Source organism: Asparagus officinalis, chromosome 10 (genome assembly GCF_001876935.1).
Source record: "Asparagus officinalis chromosome 10, Aspof.V1, whole genome shotgun sequence".
In the NCBI taxonomy this organism is placed as follows: Eukaryota; Viridiplantae; Streptophyta; class Magnoliopsida; order Asparagales; family Asparagaceae; genus Asparagus; species Asparagus officinalis.
Window position 1 is genome coordinate 49,800,967 of NC_033803.1, and position 11,376 is coordinate 49,812,342.

An 11,376-nucleotide genomic window follows, 5' to 3' on the forward strand; every position below is an offset into this window, starting at 1 on the left:
TGATTGTTGATTATTCCAGGCTCGCACCAACGATATTCCTGTGTAGCGTTGGGGTGGGTCTGAGGTGATGTGATATTGTGATTGTTGATTATTTTCCAGGCTCGCACCAGTGTCTTGTTTCGGCCTGGGGTGGGTCTGAGGTGAGGTGATATCGAGATTATTATTTATTTTCCAGGCTCGCGCCAGTGTCTTGTTTCGGCCTGGGGTGGGTCTGAGGTGAGGTGATATCGAGATTATTATTTATTTTCCAGGCTCGCGTCAGCGCCTTGTTTCGGCCTGGGGTGGGTCTGAGGAGCAGGGATATTGAGATTGTTGATTATTTGAGATGAGTGATGTGATAGTTAGTTACATGACATCGATTCTTGGCTAAGTATGATTCTTGTGAGATATAGGCCGGTTGTACTCCTTTTCATACATAGATCGGGATTAGTATTTAATTATCTATAATTTGAGACATATGGTATATACATGAGGGTTTCCTTGTTTGGATTATTTCGCTCGACGTACTACGTCTCTTGTTGTAGATTTTTAAATATTAATTCTATCTATTGTATGATCTTGTTGCTTGGATGATGACCTTGTTGCTTGGATGATTAGTTTGATCGCTACCTGCTTGATCTTCTTACTTGGTTGATTTTTAGATTCTTCTGATTATTAGTATTCCAGTTGCATGCCTCTAACGTTATTATTATCATCACATGTTCTATTTCTATTTCTGTTATCACATTGACCATGCGTATTTTATCATTATTATTTATTGTATTTGTTCCTGCCTTGGGGGATCTTGCCGTGTGTTTCACACGCTGACGTACTCCTATTTCTGGGTGTACGTCAGATTTAGGAGATGAGCAGCCTCAGTACGGGATCGTACAGGAGCCAGAAGATTCTTAGCAGGGGTGTCTTGCAGAAGGAGTAGAAGAACCAGCTGAAGCGTAGTAGTTTTATTCCGTAGTAGTAGTTGGACACTAAAACTCTTTTACCGTACTTTTCTCTAGTTGATGATGGACTTAGTATTTTAACAGTATTTTCTTTATGGACTATGTATTTCTTATTTCCTAGTTGGACTATTTTGTAATAAGGGTATGTTGGACCCGTATTTTATGTCTGGGATGATGTATTGTGGATGATATGTCTATTTTTATTCTGGGTTGTCTTTATATTCTTGCTATGTGTGATCGGGGACCTATGACTTCGTATTGTATTTATTTCTAGACGCTTAGCGTATTAGGTTGAGGAGAAATGTTTTTATTTACTCTCCTTGATCTAATACGTCGCGGGCTTGTTCACGTTCCGGTTCCTGTGTATTTTGGGAAGCGGGGCGTGACAGGTTTTTTTGGTGGCCCATGCAGGTCACGGTCCCGAGTCCACACTAGTAAGAATATAGTAGATAATTTAGACGCATATCATATTTCATCCGTGAGACTCGGGGCGTGACAGGTTTTTTTGGTGGCCCATGCAGGTCACGGTCCCGAGTTTCTACTAGTAAGAATATAATGGATAATTTAGACGCATATCATATTTCATCCGTAAGACTATTCTTCAGCCCTTATTCTATATTCTTGATAGATTTCCTTTCGTCCCTATCTTATCATTCTTTGACTCCGGATCTTCCCACTGTTCCTTATTTCTTGTCTCCTCTTCTTATGGATATTGTTCCATATCTGTCGTTGGGTTCTTATTTTAATTCCGAGGACGGAATTTGTTTTAAGGGGGGTAGGATGTAAGGACCGTGATTTTCGATACTGCTTTAAATAAAATTTTCTAGTATTCAAATATTAAATTATTATTTTTAAAAAAAGGATATTTGTATTTTTCCCAATTTTCTAGAATTTTCTATGATTTCAAAATCCAATTTCATATTTAATGGTATTGCTAATTATAAATTTAGTTGTTAAGGTAAAGATTTTTAAATTAATATTTGGATATTTACTATTGTATTATTATTATTGTCATTATTTGTTGTTGTTATTTATTATTATTGTTATTAGTATTATTATTGTTATTCACTATTATTATTATTATTGTTATTTATTATTTTTAATCAGAATATTATTTAGGAATTTTTCCCTCCCTTAATTTTCTTTAATTTGAATTCTTTCCCTTTTCTCTCATTTGAATTCTTTCCATAACCCCTCCCAATCAATTCCCTAATCACCATTTAACTATTTCCTATTTACTCCCGTAATTCTCTCTCATACTTTCCTTTTCTCTCTCTCCCTCCCCAATAATTCACCCAGTCTCCTCCATCTTCTCTCGTTCTCTCTCAATTCCAGAAAACCCAAACAAAAACCGCACCTTGACTTGATTTCAAGAAGAACGACTATCTTACATCGATAAGATATCGTTTCAATTTCTCACTTCGATAAACGAAGTCAGAATCATAAACCCCTCACGGTTCAATCAGAATCTGTGATTTGGTGGTCCACGAGTCAAAGCGCTCCCGGCACAGGCAAAGATCCCACGAAAGCAGTGATCCAAACAACGATCCTGCGTTTATTTTCTCAAGAGTTGTAATTTTCTTTTTGTTGTGTAAAAGAGTCTTATAAAAAGGCTGTTTTCTTTGAATTTATTGTAATCGACCGAAGATATAATGAATTCGACAACAAATTCGACTTTTGGCGAAAACAAACTGGCGACCACAGTGGGAGCCAACGGTCTCGCTGCCGAGACCGTCGTGTCGCAGCCGATCAAGATTCCAGTTGAATCCATGGTCGAATACGAATTCGACCAAACCAAGTTTGAGGAATATTTCTCATCATCCTCTTCAAGATCTTCAGTATCTCGCAAGTACAAGAGGATCTCACAATTGAGGAAGACTTACATGCCAAAGAAGGCACAAAATGAAGACTCTCGCTTGATTGTTGCTGAGAATTTCACTCGCAATACTTCTGCTCACAATGGCTCTTATCTAGTTAAAGAGTCATCGAATCAAAGCCCGCCGGCATTGACGAAAAGAGCTCGTCAGAGACAACGCCAACGCTGTGCTCGCCAAATGGCTAAAGCCTTGGAACAAACCGACGGGGTTCGTTACCACGCGGACCTAGAGTCGAGGAGACATCGAGTGGTTCAGTTGTCTCAACAACCAATCACTCGTATCTCTGCTAAAACAACGACGGATGAATGGACTATTGTCAAAAAGACTCGTTCGACCCTCAAAGAACGTATACAAAAACGTCGTGCAAAAGCTGCTAATGCCCATGCTCTCTCACAACAAAGACGAGAAAAGAGAAAGGAAATGGTGACCAAAGAATCACCAAAACTTCGTCAAGTTTGGATTCCAAAGTCTGGACTTATGCAAAATCAGCATTCGGAGCCCGTTAAGACCCCATACCCGCAAATGGGTGGTTTTAGACGTGCGACTCCCAACATAACCTTGGATCGCTCAAAGACAAAAATAAATTGTCCTGAGAATGCCAACAAGGTCTTACGCCCCCAGAAGAAGACGCATTCACCAAATGATATCGTCATACCTGGGAGATCATACCAACAGACGATACGATTTTTTGGCAATCATACCGATGAATCGTATTATCAAGTTAGGGTTGTGAATAATTTCCGAAAGAGAGTTATTCGAGAGATAAACTCTCGTTGTTCCTGTGCGCGACTCGTTAAAGCAGCATTATCAGAATGTGACTGTTTCAAACGAGAAGTCATCCCACGAAAAGTCTCTGTATTATCGAAACCTAAGCCGAGACATTTCCGCAAAAGAAGAGCAGCTGTCCAAAATGATGAATTCCCTGAAGTCACCATCAACGTGGCTGATAAAAGAAAGTCTAAGCGGCATTCAAGTGACTCAAATCCTGACTTTTCCCCGAGAGGAAGAGTCAATCCAAGAATTGCTCAAAGGATGTCTCGACTCTAATTAGGAGCCATCAGACGCAGAAATTACAAGAGAATGCAAGAAGGAATGTCCTCGGAGGATGAATTCTCGGACACTTATTCTGCAATCGCTTCTGATGATACAATGTCTAGCATGGGACAAACCAGAGAAGTACTCACGATCACCTCTGATCAATTTGCTCAAATACTTCAAGAAGCTCTAGCCAAATAACGTGAAGAAATTAGAGCTGAGATGAAGACAGAGATGGAGTTAGCTATCCAACAAATGAGAGAATTGCTAACTCAACGGCCTCAACCTCCTGAATCCAGTCAGCGAGTTGAATTCAGCCGCCACACTCAGAATGTGGCAGATGATAATGATCCAGAAGTGGATGAAGTCATTATGGCTGATACACCTCCCAATAGCAATAACGCTGGGGGTGGTTTAACACATTCTCCCAATAATGATATTGGGAGTGGTTCAATGGCACCTCTTACAGGGGGTGGTCTAATTCATTCTCCTCAACGTCATTCGAATGAAGACATAGACGATGACAAGAAAATGCAAAAGCTTGAAAACAAAATCAATGCTTTGATGACGGCTCAAGAAGTTAAGAAGACGGGTATTCCATGTCCCTATCCAAGGGAATGGGATTCAATACCGTATCCGACGAAGTTCAATCTGATTAACTTCACACCGTTTGAGGGGAAGAGTTCGCCGATTCATCATTTGATTTATTTCAAGTCTCATTTGGGCATGATCTCTGGAAACGAGGCTTTAATGGTCCGGTCATTCGTTGGCACCCTTCGCGGGCCTGCCTTCGATTGGTACCGACGGCTCAAGCCAGAGAGCGTCAATTGCTGGGATGACATGAAAAGTTTGTTCCTTAGCAACTTCTTCGATGATGACACCGAAGTATCAATCGGAACCCTTTTGGATGAGAAGCAAAAAGACGGAGAGTCTATTGATAATTTTATCAAGCGCTTCCGTGACAAGGCAATGAATTGCAGAGATCTTGTTACAGAGGAGTTTATCCTGCAAACATGCCATAATAATCTCTCCATCGATGTCCTGGAAGCCCTGGGGGATCTAATACGTCGCGGGCTTGTTCACGTTCCGGTTCCTGTGTATTTTGGGAAGCGGGGCGTGACAAGTAAACACAGGGCATTTCTCTATATACAAAATATCAATAAATTCTAATTTGAATCCCTAAAATGCTAGGGAACAAAATGTCACTGATCAGACATTAAAATGTTACCTGATTTTTTTGCATCCGGATAGTCTTTAACATACTTTTCAAGTGTTATTGCCCATTCTTCATCTCTTCGGTCACCTGAATAAAATATTATTGATCAGATAAATGCATGTAATCACACCTTAATAAAGCTTTCCAATAGAGCAAATAGTCCACAATAATGTTATCATTTTCAATTGAATTTTCAACTAAATCATGTCTCTCTCTCTAACAATGAATTTATCAAGCGATCCACTTTGAGTTTGGACAAATTGTTCAATTTTTCTTGCGTTTATCATATCCAGATGGATACTTTCTTGGAGGCATTTCTATAATAAAACAAAAAATATTACAATCAAATTGAAAGAAGTCAAAAGATTCGGAACAATACAACCTAATTTGAAGCCTTAGATCAAGTGGAAGAGGTACTCGAGTAATCTGCAAAAGATGGTTGACCTTCCTCTTCCCACGGTCCCCCCTGTAAAATGAAAGAAAGAATTCATAAGAAAAAGATTAAGAATCGCAGCCTGAAAGCCATTATCAATAAGGAAAAACAGGAGAACTGTACATAATTGCTTATGTTCGTTGCAATAGTCAAGTTAAGTAACTCTTTTGACATTATCAGTTCTCCATTTGAATTTATGCATTTATGTAATGTAAGTGTGCAATTGTTAGTGATGAGTCTATCATATAAAAAAATCCAAAACTGTACAAAAAGCAACTGAACATTGTTTCTCAAGCATAATGTCAAACACATGAAGGGTAGGCTGTGGTTATGATGAAGACAACAAGTCAGCAATTCATCACTGAGGCATTTTCGCAGAAAATGTGTAGGTACTGGTTATGATGCAATGTACATGTGAAAATTATATAACATTAGTCTTTCATAAATGAGAAACTACTCGTACAACAAATCAAGACCATCTTCCAAATGCTGAACGTAAAATAAACTTTACAAAAAATCCATGACAATGTAATTATCAAGAAATACAAACATAAACACAATCATAAAAAAAGTACCCAAACTTTGCTACTTGCTAGGGATTTTGAGGATATCGGACTATCGGAGAGCGGGAGAGGGAGAGCCGAGAGGACTGAGCTCTGAGCGGTGATGGGAGGAAGAGGGGGATCAGAGAGGGAAGAGCGCCAGAGGTGGGATCGGGGTGGGAGGAGCTCCAGCCTCCAGAGTGCGACTGTGCGAGCGAGGGAGAGATGCTCAGATAGTCAGATGCGGCGGAAGAAGGAGCGTCGCTAGGGTTTTTCACTTTTTTTGTGGAGAGCGGAGCTGCAGAGGGATAAAGAGAATTCGGGTTTATTAAGGTGGGCCACTGGGCCTTATCCAACCCAATATAGTTAAAAAAAATTGGGGGCCCCCAATTTTCGGGGGCCCTGTTCCGTCGAACTCTTGGAACTCCTCCAGAGCCGGGCCTGTAAATGAGGTTGTTATGATGGTGAGTGGATAGGCACTAACTCTCTATTTGGTTATGTAAAGTCATGTGTTCATTGAACCGCTTTTATCTGCTTTTATCTGAAGGTATATTTTCTATAAGTATAATGTTCATTGAACTGCTTTTAAACTCAACCTATTGTTCTTTTGATTCGCTTATATTTTGCTTTCAGGAAATCAACGTGATCCTCAAGACCAATTCCCCGGATGCTAGATGCCAATTGTGATATCAAGCATTTTTTGTGTACATATATATGTTGTTGAATCTAAAGATGAAATGTGATTATTCATAAGATTCAAATCTTTATTTTTAGGCACATATGCATTTTTATTAGAAGTAGAACATAAATAGTCATTTATAAAGGAAGCAGTATCATTTTGTATGTTCTCTACTTCTAACATGGCATTATTTTTGTCATGAGTCAAGTTAGCAATATCCAATTTCAAATTATTATTTTCCAAATTTAGCATATAATTGTTTTCTTTAAGAGCAACATTTTCTTGATAAATGATATCAACTTTGGAAGCTAACTTCTCATGATTGAATTTTAAATATTCATGCTTGCTTTGCAATTCAATAAAATTTTTATGCAATTTGTTATAGGCATCCAATAATTTTTCACTAGCACAAGCAAGTTCATCACTAGATAAATTATTAATGGATTCGAACTCACAAACTTCACTAGGGCTATCGCCTAGTGGCCGTGTGCATGATGCTCCATATGAACTTGAAGCCAGATCCGCCAAAGCTTGTTGGATCGCCTCCAAGTCCCCTTGATGTGCTTCAATAAATTTTCATAAGATATAAGCACTATCAAAATGAACAAACTTGTTAGACATAGATGAATTAAAAGCATTTAGCAAATATTCTAACAAAATATTGTTCATTGTAAACATTCGATGATCATTTTTATTCCACTTGGATTTCTCCGAAGTGAGCACAATGTAAGCATCATCTATAATTTCCTATAAATCAAAGTGTTTAGATTGAACAAAAAGTTTAAATCTAACACACCATTGGGCATATGAAAAATTATCTAATCTAGGAGCAATATTAATGACATAACCTAAACCATGCATATCCATAGTGTAAAAATATACAAGCAAGATACAAATGCAATTAAAATAAGATTAGCACAAAAAGATAACTTGGATCTTTAACTCAAGGCGATTAGACCTTAAATCAAAGAGTACCAAGCTATGATACCAATTGTTAGACCCTATAGGGGGGGTGATTAGGGTCTTGTGCTAATCTAATCCGATTTTATGCCAATTAAAACTAATTAATAAGTTATCCTAGCGAGTATGAAATACAACAATATATATGAGCTAGGATAAGCAATATGAACAACAAGATATATCCTAACAAAGAGATATAGGCAATGTATGTGCAAGGATATATAAACAACACAAGGGTAAATAATCTAAACTAGATAGTGGACAAACTAAATAGTAAGACAATGACGAAATGAGCAATGAGCACAAATAAGAATAAACGCCAAGGCACACACAAACACAATCAAATAATCACGGAGTTCGGACCTTCCGTCCTACGTCTCTGCTCCCCACTCCCGGGAAGAAATCCACTATCATGACCGGGTTTTCTACGCTCACCCGAATAACGTTTACAACCACACTATGTCGTTTTTCAACGTTCACCGATCAACGCTCACAATCACTCATAGTGTCGGTTTTCAACGTTCACTGATCAACGTCCACTCCTCACACTCGGTTTTCTAGCTAACCGAAAACCTTACAATCTCACAATTGTAACAAATAATAAATTTATTCTCTACAATAGATGAGAACACAATGAAAGCTCACACTTAATTGTTATAACTTCCCACAACCCAAATTATACTATGAATGTAAATACAATAAGCTCAATGATTGTGTGTGTAAGCAATGAGAAAATAAAATCAAATCTAAACTCAACACAAATACTAGCTTATGGAAATGTAAATCAAATGTATAAATAGCTAGATATGAGTTTAGAGATTCTTCTCTGAATAACAAAATGGAGAGATGAAGATTGAAGCACAAACAAGAAGATGATCTCCTCCACTTGTGAAAACTTCTTTACAAACAAAACAGACACTAAAACACACTTAAACCCTTGTTTAAAACTTGTTTAAAACACTCTCATAAGTTAGTTTAGAACTGAGATCAATGGGGGTATTTATAGCCTCCCAAAGCCTCAACCACAAACCCCAAACAAAAGACCAAAAAGCCCCAAACAACGGCTACAGGAAAATAGCCGTTGGGAATGAAAAGACAGTGCGGCGATCGACCGTGGGAAACTCGCGGTCGACCGCGAGGCAAAATCAAAACTGAGAAAATATCCAGAGAAAGTTACGGTCGATCGTGGCGGGCGACCGTATCGTGGCGGTCGACCGTGGGAACTTATAGGCTGACGGTCGACCATCACGGTCGACTGTGAAAGTTGCTGCTGCCCACTCAGGAAAAGAACCAGGTGCGGTCGACCGTGACGGTCGACCGAGAACTGATATATTGAAAATACAGGTTTTGAAAACAGCTTTTGTGACCTTATAACCCTATTTAAAAATATCAAATAAATTCCAAAAATGTAAAACTTTAGGGATGATTGTAGACATGATAATAAATATGCTACAAAGACTGGTTTCCGAAAAGGACTTTCCAAATGAAAAATATCATTATTTTATAAAATAGTCCAAAACATGAAAATGTAAACATGTGAATTTTGATATTTTGGCTAAACCATGTTTTGAAACTTTACAAAATGATTTTATAGACTTGAAGAAAGATGTAAACTATTGTTATGAAGTCTATAAACAATGAATATAGTATTTTCACAAATACAATAGAATATGAAACATATGAGTGTGTATATGAAAATATATTTGTTTCATATATAAGAAATTAAACCAAAACATATATGTATATATATATAACTATATATATACAAAACCAAAACGTGTATGTGTGTATATTGATTGAGCTTAAAGTACTAACACACATAATATAAAACCTAACTAAGTTACCCAAGCTTGATCTTGATCTTCATTGTAGCTCAACTTGGTAAACTTAGATGAAGCTTGTAATTAGATCTTTAACTTGAATTGTATAGGCTTCAACCACTATTCCACCAACCTCCATTGGATATGTTCGTTGAAGCGCAATTCCATCCATCCTCCAACTCGTTGTTTGTCTAGAATAGATACAAAACATAAATACTAGACAAACAACATTAGTGATAAATTGTTTGTTAAACATCATCAAAACAAAGAGGCCAACAGTCTTAGCTAGCAAGCGCATGAGGCCACGAACAAACACATGGCTCGCCCAAGTCAGAGTTCATCACGCCCGAGTCAAAGCTCGTGTATGACTCAATTGTGCCCCATAAGTAGAGTTCGCCTACGGCTTGGACTTACCAACAGCTAGAGTTCACCCATGGCACAAACTCGCCTAAGCACGGGTTCGCCTACGGTCTGAATTCGTTCGTTTCAAGCCTGCCCATGGCTTAAGTCGCTCTGACTCAAGTTCATCGATGAGCCAAGCTCGCCTATGGCGAATTCGCTAAAGGATACAAGTGCTGGATAATAAAAGGTAATAACAACAAGGAAAAATATAGGCGAAATGCGTTAGGAAACCAACAAGGCATAACTTCTATTCATTTACCAGTTCTAACACAATGCATTTGAACAAAGTTATGACCCCACGATCTAATGAGTCATAACGTCACATTGGTAACAAAATAAAACAAAATGTCTTGACATCACCACAACCCTAAAGGTCTAGTCCAGCAAGCTGAAGGACGCAAGCTCCGCTTTGACAGCGGCCACCTTCCCTGCGTGGTCCTCCTGAGCCTTGTCCTCTGCCTCCTCCTGGATCCGGGCTTCGAAGTTTGAGGCAGCAGCAACATCCTCCTAACACAACATCTGAAGGTTTTGGGTCACCTCTTCAGTAGCCCTGCAAGTGTTCCCACTCTCAAACTGGAGCCCCCTCATAGTCATCTCCTCGTACTCTAGCTCGGCCCTTAGGCGAGCGAGGGTGGAAGTAGAGGTGTCCATCCTGATCTGCAGTAAGCATTGTTGGGCAGTCAGAAGAGCGATGTGAGATTCCAGGTCAGCTATGTCCCTCGCTCGGACCTCCTGCTCCCACCCCCACCCCCCCGATGCCGGGCATGGGCCGAGTATCGATCCATGTCAGGTCCTAGGTCCGCCTGCAACAAATGCTCTAAACGTGCCAGGCACGATTCCATATGTAGTAGCTTCATCAGGCAACGAGTAGCAAACCGGGATTCACCGAGCCGCCTAATATCAACCACTTGGTCCAAGAGAGGCTGCCTCAAATCCGCATAAGTCCCCCAACCAAGACCGACGATGGAAATCACCTGCTTTGAAACGTTCTCCAATTCTTCGACGCGAGCCTGTATAGGGAGTGAGTCTGAAGGGATAGGCTCTTAGCCGGGAGCAAGTGCCACGATAGGTGGAATCTCAGGATAGAGCTCTGCTTCTGACTGAGGAGCAGGCTGCGAAGGGGATGCAGTGGCAGCTTCCTCGGACNNNNGGTTCGGACGCAGGCACCTCAGTGGCTAGCACATCCTTTTGAGCTACACGACATCACAAAAAGATTAAAATCATGAGATCGTCCTACTCATGATCCCATTAAAAAAAGAATACCTCCTGCAGCAGTAGCAGCCTCAGCGGCAGAGGAGGAAGCTCCCCTTCCCTTCTTCGAAATAGTCACTTTTACTCGCGGTGCCATCTCAGATGATGTAAGAGAAAGCTTGGATTTTCTCTGAAGTAAGCAATGAACATCGTGACTTTCCGCAATGAACATCGTGACTTCCCCCAATGAGGAAGACGAATGCTATATATACGTGGCTTGGAT

The 11,376-nt window shown here is 39.6% G+C and overlaps 1 long non-coding RNA gene across 1 annotated transcript; it reads right to left on the minus strand.

Moving 5' to 3' along the window:
* Window positions 5,335–6,369, minus strand: LOC109825893. Its single transcript, XR_002243118.1, has 2 exons — window positions 6,075–6,369; window positions 5,335–5,532 (listed from the first exon to the last, which is right to left on the minus strand). It is a non-coding gene; the product is annotated as an uncharacterized LOC109825893 (long non-coding RNA).